Raw genomic sequence first — 9,506 nt, 5'->3', positions numbered from 1 at the left:
ATGTACTTTTTGAATTTTTGAGTTATGTATTTCACGTTATAGACTCTTGTATTATGGACCTTTGTGGGGAAAACATGTATTCTATGTATGAAATATGTGTTATATGCAATGTATGGATTTGGGGGTTGTTACAATAGTTGCATGCCTTATTATCCACAAATTGTTTGAAGCTTCTCGAGAGTTTTGATACGTTATATATGCGTGAAATGTGCGATATTTTTATAATGTGTTTTGTGTATTTGTGTGTCAATGAGGATGTACTACAGTATGATTTTGTAAAGACAAGCATGCTTTGTGAGCTTGTCTAAGCCGTATGTGCGGACATGTTGTGTAAGTTCGTCAAGTAATGTTGTATGAGGTAGACATCTCCCATGACGTCGTTGCTTTGTGACTTAGACACGCACTATAATATATTTTTTTTGTGAAAAGTGTTATTCTCATCAAGGCATGCTAAATTTATAAAGATTCGTGAAAATTGTTCATTGTAAAAGTTGTTTGTGCATGAAAACCGTGGATTCACTGGGCCTAAGGCTCACCCAAAACTCTTTTAAAACTTTTTCACCCAAGCGGCTATTTGAGTGGAAAGAAAAGTGCAATAAAGATAGATAAAGATTAGCTCCAAAGAAAGTTATGTGCAGATCAAGACATTGTTATATAGAGCAAAGTTATGCTCCTCAAGTTTGTAAATTAGATGGTGATATAATTTGTAAAATTAGAAATTTTATTTCCGCTGCAGTGTAAGTGTTTGATCTTGGGATACTAGTTTTGTTATATTTAAGTATTCGAAATTTTGAGATGTTACAATAACCTAGCAACTTATTTTCCTCTTAATCTTGAAGACTATCCAGATAACCGATTTCTACTTCATCATTCGATCGACTTCATCATCTCAATTGATCAACTTGAACCTCCATCGACCGACTTCACCCTCCTCACCGTCTCAATCGATCGACTTCACCCTCCATCGCCTCTGGTGACTTCAAATCGACCCAAATCAAGAGGGTTTTCTTCCCTGTGGGTTTTCGTTCTTGTGCAAACCAGTAGTTGTGCACCTTTATCCTTGTGAATCAAGGTATTTTCGTCCCTATAGTTTTCATCATGATGGAGATTTGTTTCGATTTTAGAGGTGGATTTGGGCGTTAAATTTTAGAGGAGTGGTGGTGAATGGTGGTTGATGGTAGTGGGATGAGGGTGGAGATTGAGGATGGAATGCTTGAACTAGAGGAGAAGGAAGAATTAAAAGAATCTTGGGAATATAAACAGAAGTGAAATCATAAATTATACATATTCATATGTTTTTTTGGTTACAAAAGCAAACTATTGATTCAGATTTCAAACTTCAGACGTTTGTTAGTTTACAAAAACAAACAGTCTGACTGATTCAGATTTTAGACTTCAACACCACCTCTTAAAAATCAGAAGTGAAATCAGTCTTCAGACTTCAGCACCTGTTAAAAAACAAACGTCACCTTAATGTTTTTCTTTTGTTTTACTAATTTTTCCATCATATTGCAAACTACACAATCGAATGTCTAAATCAAGATGAAAACTACATTCTTTATGGTTTATTTTATGTTTTTGTTTAAGTTATTTGTTGTTATTGATTTGTTGTGTTTTTTTTTTTTTGCAGAACTTTTTTATCGTAGATATCGTTGTTCTTCCTCCATAAAATTCATGTGAGAATTGTTACATTTTATATTTATGATTTGTGTGAGTTATTTGTTGTTGATGAGTGTTTCTTATTCCATGTTATTATATTTTGTTAATTATTATTACATTTGTTTTTCTATATATTATATATTGTATTTTTTGTTATGTAGAATGTTTTTATTGTCCATACCGAATGGTATTCATCTATAAACTTTTCCGGTAACAAATATTACATCTTAATTATTATTTGTGTGGGTTATATGTTATTGACGAATGTTTTGTTCAAAGATTTATTCTCTATTATATTTTATTGACTATAGTTCTTCATCATCCTTATTTTTGGAAGTTATTTATGTTGTGTGAGTGTTCTTTTTATGTGTCTTTTTATTTTGCGTAATTTTGTTTTATTAATATTTTTTATTCTAAGTTTTTTTTTTCCTGACAACAATCAGATTATGATTAAGTGTGATCTTGAAATGCCCAAAATCATACAAATTCAGAATTAATCTTCAAGATGAAGATCAAGAATATGAGTAGAAAGAATTTTCACCAACAATCTTCTTTGTATTTCTTGAGAGAGAATATTACAGCACTAATCAAATTAATTGCAGAAGTTAATGACAATTACAAGACTAATCACTATTTATACTAAGGAAAACATTAAAGCCTAACTATTACAAAGCTTAATAAAAGAGAACTTGAATACAATCTTTAACGCACATACTTGAACCCAACTGATCTATATGGAGTTTTGTTATTATAAATTTTATTCTCTATCATTTATATTTATAGAGTTTCTCAATTTGTATTTTTTGTGTCATTCTTTGTATTATGGTTAATAATAAACCAGTATATATCATGTGACTGTCTATTATTTAAAAGAATACTTAAAATGATGTTTATAAATTTATTTATTTGAAAACAAATAAAATGTGATATTCATGTGGTTTTTTGTATGTGTATTTGTTTGCTTTTATTAAATTATTTATACTATATGATATATGTTCTTTGTTTTATTATGCTTAAAATTATTTAAATTTGTTTAAAGCTTTATTTATTTATTTATATAATATCATATTTAAAATACATAATGAAAAAAATGATGTTTTTTATTGGGTATAAACTGATTTTGCTATGCAGGCGGTGGGATTAAGAACTTTGTATGAGAAAGAGAGAATTTTAATTTTCTTTATATATTCGGGAACTCAAAAAAATTGTCCTGTTTAATATTTTGAAGAGATTTGTTTAATGATGGTTTAAATTTTTAATTATGTATTAGAAGAATTGATAGTAACATATCAACAATTGGGAGGATAACAACATGAACAAAAAAAATATGAAGGTCAATAAAGTAATCATTATATTAATATTTTATAACTCTAATAAAAGAAAATAATATATGCATGAACTGACATTGTAATATTTCAATATTAGTTTGATTTTTTATCTAAAAAATTATCATCACCGCGCGTGTGCGGTGCACAAAACTAGTCATAATGAATAAGAACGTCAGTGATCAACCATGGAAGTGTTTAACTACCTAAGGAACTATTTTAGCCTAGGAATTGAAAGGAACAGAAAGAAGGAGTTTGCATGCATACCTTAAAGGCACCAAGACCCTGTCTTCTGTCAAAACCGAAATGCGTCCATACCCATATATCCTACAGTTTACCAAATCCCCCGTTGTGCTACTGTTTGCACACTCAACAACCAACCAACCATGTTTACACTAGCAAAGCAAACAAAAGGAATTATAGTTACCTGTGACACAATAAGCAACACTCCCCATCTACGTCATCATGTGCCAATTCGTATTCCAAAAGATAGGTTTTATAGTGTCACCTTAGTGTATTTCCAACACTCTACCAATTAACAAGATTTATAAAATCAAAATCTATCATTTTCTTGATTAGATGCAACAGTAATAGAATAGGGGCTTACTGTCATTCTATTGGTAACTGTGTTGTTACGCATCTTTGAGAAAACCTACCCTTTCCAATTGATTCCATTGCCAACATGAAACCCGTCTCTTGAAACCACCGACAACAGGACAACAAAAGGGTAAATTACCTTTTTCTATGTTGGAGAAAGTGGAAATTCCAAAATGCATTCTAAAACACTACCTTATTTTAATAATTGGTTTTCAACAATCTTGTAAACTTCACCCTGCATCAAGTAATTTAGAACTTCTTTAAAACTCAAATAAATTAATGTATGTAGAAAACTTAGTGCGTAAAAGTAAACATGTATATTATGGATTCGATCACCATTTGGTTACATACAATGTATTGATATTCAACAAGAATATGGCCAATCCTCCGAAGCCAATATAAATGAGTACAACAGATAACACCTTAAGTTGCTAATAAAATCATCATATGGATCAATTAATAATTCAAATTTTATACTTAAACTTCTAATAATGGAGGAATGGTACATCTTACTAAAAACCAACATTCATAATCATCTAATTCATTCCAACTAATATCCCTCCAAGCAACAATTGATCTTAAACTTCACTAACCATGTTAATTGTAAAGACTAAAACTGTGTAAATAAAATGATTATCATTCAATAAGTTCCTAGAGATGACTGATCTATAACTACTGCATAGATTACAAGCATACCCGGTAAGAATTTTTGCGCTGTCAGCTTTGCGCTGCTGTAGCTTTTTGCGCACAACTTTCACCTCGAAGCTACAAAATTCATGATTCCTGTTGAATTGGAAAGATAAAACATATATCTACATCTTTGATATTTTTAGTTTTCTCAAATTCAATGTGCAGATACTACTTATTCTCTGTCAAAATCTGTAGATGGGTGCTGGACAGAAGCTACGTACTTTACTCCTTTCTTCCTAATTTCAGAACGGTGATCTCTTATATGTTATTCATAGATTCAAGCTACGATTTTGTTATATTATGTCACTCCCTAATCTGATCTTAAAGTTTCAAGCTCTGAGCTTCAAAGTTTATTCAACGAGGTTTGCAAAGACAAATGTTTGTTTTAACGACTGTTTTGCGCAGCTGTGAGAAACATGCACAACTCACTCAATTTTCATCCAAAATGTATGAATCAGAGATTGATGGAAAGATAAGAGTCTGGAGTTCAATGTTTATGTTTTGTGTTTTCTGTCAACGAATCTTCTTGATAGTCAAAAACAGTGATGAAGTTGACACATGAAAGCTGGACAGAAAGTTTAAAATGTCGGTTTTTCAACAACACATCACAAACAGTGAGGGCTTTGAGTTTGAGATTCTCAGCGTGCAGAGGTGTAGAGGACTTGATGATGGCAAACAGTGAGGGCTGTAGGGGACTTTATAAGGTTTTCTTTGTGGGGGAAGTAAAGCAGCAGCAGCAGGAGCAGGAGGTCGGAAGACGATCTAGGCTCGTTTTCTTTGTGGGGAAGAGGAACAATTTATGTTGGAAACCTTCTTGATGATGGAGCTGATATGCAAAGCAAGAAATATTGCAGCAATCTTTATAAGGTTCAATAAAGACAAATTATAGAATGGAAGAGTTTTTGTATAATGCATATATAGATAGAATTCTATCGTGTGTTGCATCATATTACCATGTTGTGCTGGCACCCAATTAATGCATGATGCATCACATGGAACTACAACTAATGAATTATGTACCCAACACTATGAACCACACCCTCATCCCGTGAAGTAGGCATGGCCGGTTTCAAATGATATCCATCATGCTACCTCTTGAAGTAGTCTTGGTTTTGGGAGATACAATAATGTGCACATGTGCACTCTAATGCGTTGCCATGAAATTGGTTCCTTGTGCTGATTGAAGTGCACCATAAATATTAGTTCCTTCTCAAAACATCATATTGAAATTTTTTCAAGTGACATGTACATATATCAGGGGGTAAATTTCTTATTATGTCGGATATAATTGCTTTAAATAAACAATTTATAGTGTTTGAAACAAACAGAACAAGATTTCTTAAATTTGAATCTCAAGATAGAAGAACAAATAACCAACATAAAAATATGCATGAAGCTGTTGCCCAGTTTTTTGCTTTTCATTAGATCATTTTGGGGGTTCAGATTGCAATTTTTATGTAACTGCATGGTGGTTTTTTCCTTCCTCAGAATCCTTAGAATACATGGATATGAAGAGTGGAAGAGGAAACTCTCAGTTTCACTATAGGAGCAATGATTTACTAGCAATAAGATCTGACCAATGCATGTTGTATCTAAGTTCACAATTTATACAGCAACCGTAATATAATCTCTAGCATAGAGGAAAACATACCTGATCTATAGCAGTATTTGGTTACAGTATAGTAGGCGCTTCTTTGCTTATTACATCCACACTTCTTTTTTGAGTTGTGGGGCTTGACGAGTGAGAGTGGCAAATTTACTGTTTGAGTTGGGTCTAAACATTGAACAGTTAACTGATCATAAGTTTGATGTCATGGAATGGGTTATGCTTTCTAGCATATGTTATTGTTCTAGTGGAGTTATCTTCCCCCCTCCATCAGTGTCTTCATAATCTTCTTGGGTTATGCTTTCTAGCATATGTTTTTGTTCCCTTTGGATCAGTTTTTTTTAACGTAAGGTGGATTGGATTTTTTGGACTTGTTATTCTAGAAGTTTGGGGAACACTTTCAAAGGGCATAGCTGTTTTGGAGGCCAACAGATGAAACCATGGGCATAAAAAACAAAAACAAAAATTCTATGTGCAATAACGAAATCTATATAACATGTGAGAATTTCAAGAATGTTATAACAACTTGGTTATATTATAACCATTTAGCATAAATGATGGTGCAGTAATAGAATGACCATCTTTAAAACCGATATTATCATTACCATGTTTTATCTTAATATGGGTGTGGGGTTTCATAAAACTAAATGAATAAGAGTTGAATAAGCAAGAGTTCTGAATGCCTTTGTACATGAATCACAAGGATTCATTTGGATGCAAGGATAAATGGTCTAATTTAATATTTCCTTCTTTATAGAAAGTCTTGACCAATGAATGTCCTCAACTTAATCATGGATTCCTTAGTCTTTTTGAAATATAGAAATTATTCAGACCACGAGGTGGAAGGCTCAATAATAGGAAAGTTATCACTTCAAACAAATAGCTGCAAGTAGGCAATGCTAGTGTTACAATTGGTGTAGACTAAAATGATTTCAAGGAATCCAACAAAATCCAGTGTAGGACTTAACCAAATACAACATATATATGATGAATAATGCAGTAATATATGATACAAATTTGATAAATCCCTTAGTAGACATATTTAAGCTAATCTAGTATAGAACAAGGCAAATCAATGCTAAATTCGAATTAAATCATCCCGAAAATATAAATCAAATAACTCAATGATACATTTCAAAATAGATTCGCTAACCTAGTATAGAACAAGGATGATCGAAGGCAGATAATGAAAATGTTACCTTTAAACAGAAGGATCATCGTCTGATGCTTTGAGATTCTCAGGGTAGAATTGATCGACCGCAAACAGTGAGGGAGATGGAAGAGTCGATCAAGTAAACAGTGAGGACTTCGAGAGTTCCTTCAAAATTTCCGATCATAGCTTCGTAAGTAGGTACAGGGGAGTACCAATCGTAGCTTTGTACAGGGGAGTCGATCATGTGAAGCCCGTGAAGGGGAAATGGTAACGCAGGAAAGGGCTTTGGGTTTAAGAAAACGGGCTTAGGCTTAGGATTATATATTAACAGGGCTTGTCACATTTGGGCTAGATTTGATGTTAAAAATGATTTTAAATATAATATATTATTTATATTATTTTAAATTCTAATAGCGCACTTTAAATGTCCTATTAGCTTTTAAATATTAATATAACGATCAAAAATGTCTTATTAACTTTTAAAATTAATACGACACTTAAAAATGTTCTATTAATTTCTAAAATAATATGACACTTTAAAATGTCCTATTAGTCTTTTAAATAATATAACACTTAAAAAGTTTCGTATTAGACTCTAAAATAATATGACATTGAAAAATGTCATATTAGACGTACATGATAGGACACTAAAAGAGCTTTATAAGACATCAAAAATAAGAGTCATATTAAATTAAATTAAATAGGACTCATAAAATAATGTGTCGTATTAGCCCTTTTTAAAGGACGTGTATTGAAAAGTGTCCCAAAAAAGTGTCCTATAAAATTGTTTTTGTTGTAGTGGGAGTCATTGTCGTGAAAGTTTGTGCTAGTGTTTTGCAAAGCCATTTTGATGGGAATAAATTATCTAGAGAAGAAGAGATAATAAAACAGCAATAAACGAACAATACAACACAAAAACAAACATTGCTCTAATACCACTTGTTGGTCTTAGCTGGATGTACAAGATTTTATAGGTAACAATTTGTAGAAGGGGGGAGATGAATACAAATACAACAACTTTCATTTTCAGAAATTATATATTGATTAAGAAGATCAATACAAATTTTACAAATTGTTTACGGAAGAGATAGAATACATAACCTATCTAAACAATCTAAAATACACACAAAATTACAGATAGTAATAAGAAAAGACTTGCTACAAGAAAAAATATAAGAAGTAATATGCTCTTCACTTGTTGAACACTGGAATGACGTTGAAGGTCTCATCAATATCCGAAGAATCTTGTGCAGATTTCACACTTGTGTAGACGAGCTTGTTATCACTGAAAACCGCTTCTGATCATGAACTTTCTGGTCTCTAATCTTCAGCTTCTGTCTTCGACATCGCTAAAGGATCTGTGGTGTGAGTTTTGTCTTCTTGAAGGATACTGGTCTCTAAACGAATTACAATACATACTCACTGATGATCGTTGAAACTGAATACAGAGAAAATATACTTTGTAAGGTAAAAGGGATCATCATCAAATCACGGAGAGAGAGGATCAACAATCACTCATTCCTAGAATTTGTTAATGAAAGTTGTCACAGCCTTTAAACAATATACATATGTAAATACAAGCAATCTATTTTAGAAGGTTTGGTTAGTTCTGTGTTTTTTCATAATAACAAGATTTTTATGAAAAAGGTACAGTTGCTAATGAAATTTTCTTACAGTGCTACAACAACCTGCACCTGGCTAATAGGTCTTGTCAGCCGAAAACACACTTAAGATTGCAAAGATGCCTTTTGAAAAGCAGATTTTTGGCAGAAGGAATCTTATTCTCACCATTTCCCATACCAATAACATCATTAGCCTAAACATCTACCTTGGTACCATCCTTAACCCTTAGTTGGTTTGTGACTACAACCCACTCAACTCCCTTAATTCGATTCCTTCCCAACCAAAAAACCCACAATTGTTTCCCTATAATAACCATTTGTATCCAAACAATAACTTTTACTTATTTTATGTACATAAACAAATCTTGTAGTTTACTGTGGGGTCCAGGGGTATTCAAACATGTTTTAAGCATGGGGAGAGTCAAACTGAAAGCAAAGAAGAAAGAATGATGAACTAGTGCAGATCAACCAAATGAAAGATGAAGAAGCCTAAGGAAGAAAGCACCAGAAACTAAATCCATGGAGGTTGTTCTACCTGCTGTTGTTGAAGCAACAAAGTCGAAGACAGTCGCTAGGTCAAAATCGACCAGAAAGCCACCATTTGAAGAAGCTCAAAACAAGGGGCTGTTGATCAAGGTACAACCCAACATTCAATAACCAAAACTTCATCCCATTCTGTTTATACCAGTTCTTCTAGCCACAGAGCCCTCAATATTGACATCAATAAGGAACCCTCATCACCCAAAAATGATGAAAACCAAGTTTTATTGTTTGGTGGTCATTTCCCTCTACCCCCAAGTCCTCAAACCAATTAGCATTCTGCTTATAACTCAAAAACCCTACCCAACTCTGTT

The 9,506-nt window shown here is 32.7% G+C and overlaps 1 long non-coding RNA gene across 4 annotated transcripts; it reads right to left on the bottom strand.

Annotated features, from left to right (window-relative positions):
* Positions 1–3,129: 3,129 nt before the first annotated feature.
* On the bottom strand, positions 3,130–7,254 carry LOC112507605. Of its 4 annotated transcripts, XR_003068549.1 has the most exons (5): positions 7,077–7,254; positions 4,278–4,364; positions 3,774–3,816; positions 3,592–3,679; positions 3,130–3,379 (listed from the first exon to the last, which is right to left on the bottom strand). It is a non-coding gene; the product is annotated as an uncharacterized LOC112507605 (long non-coding RNA). The 4 variants fall into 4 exon arrangements; XR_003068548.1 differs by lacking the exon at positions 3,130–3,379 and adding an exon at positions 3,428–3,512 and having other exon boundaries at positions 3,592–3,816; XR_003068546.1 differs by lacking the exon at positions 3,130–3,379 and having other exon boundaries at positions 3,428–3,679.
* Between the last annotated feature and the right edge of the window lie 2,252 nt (positions 7,255–9,506).

Source organism: Cynara cardunculus, assembly GCF_001531365.2.
Source record: "Cynara cardunculus var. scolymus isolate 2C chromosome LG 2, CcrdV1, whole genome shotgun sequence".
Taxonomy (NCBI): domain Eukaryota; kingdom Viridiplantae; phylum Streptophyta; class Magnoliopsida; order Asterales; family Asteraceae; genus Cynara; species Cynara cardunculus.
Note: the sequence above shows the minus strand (reverse complement) of the source record. Positions and strands in the feature narration are given on the sequence as shown.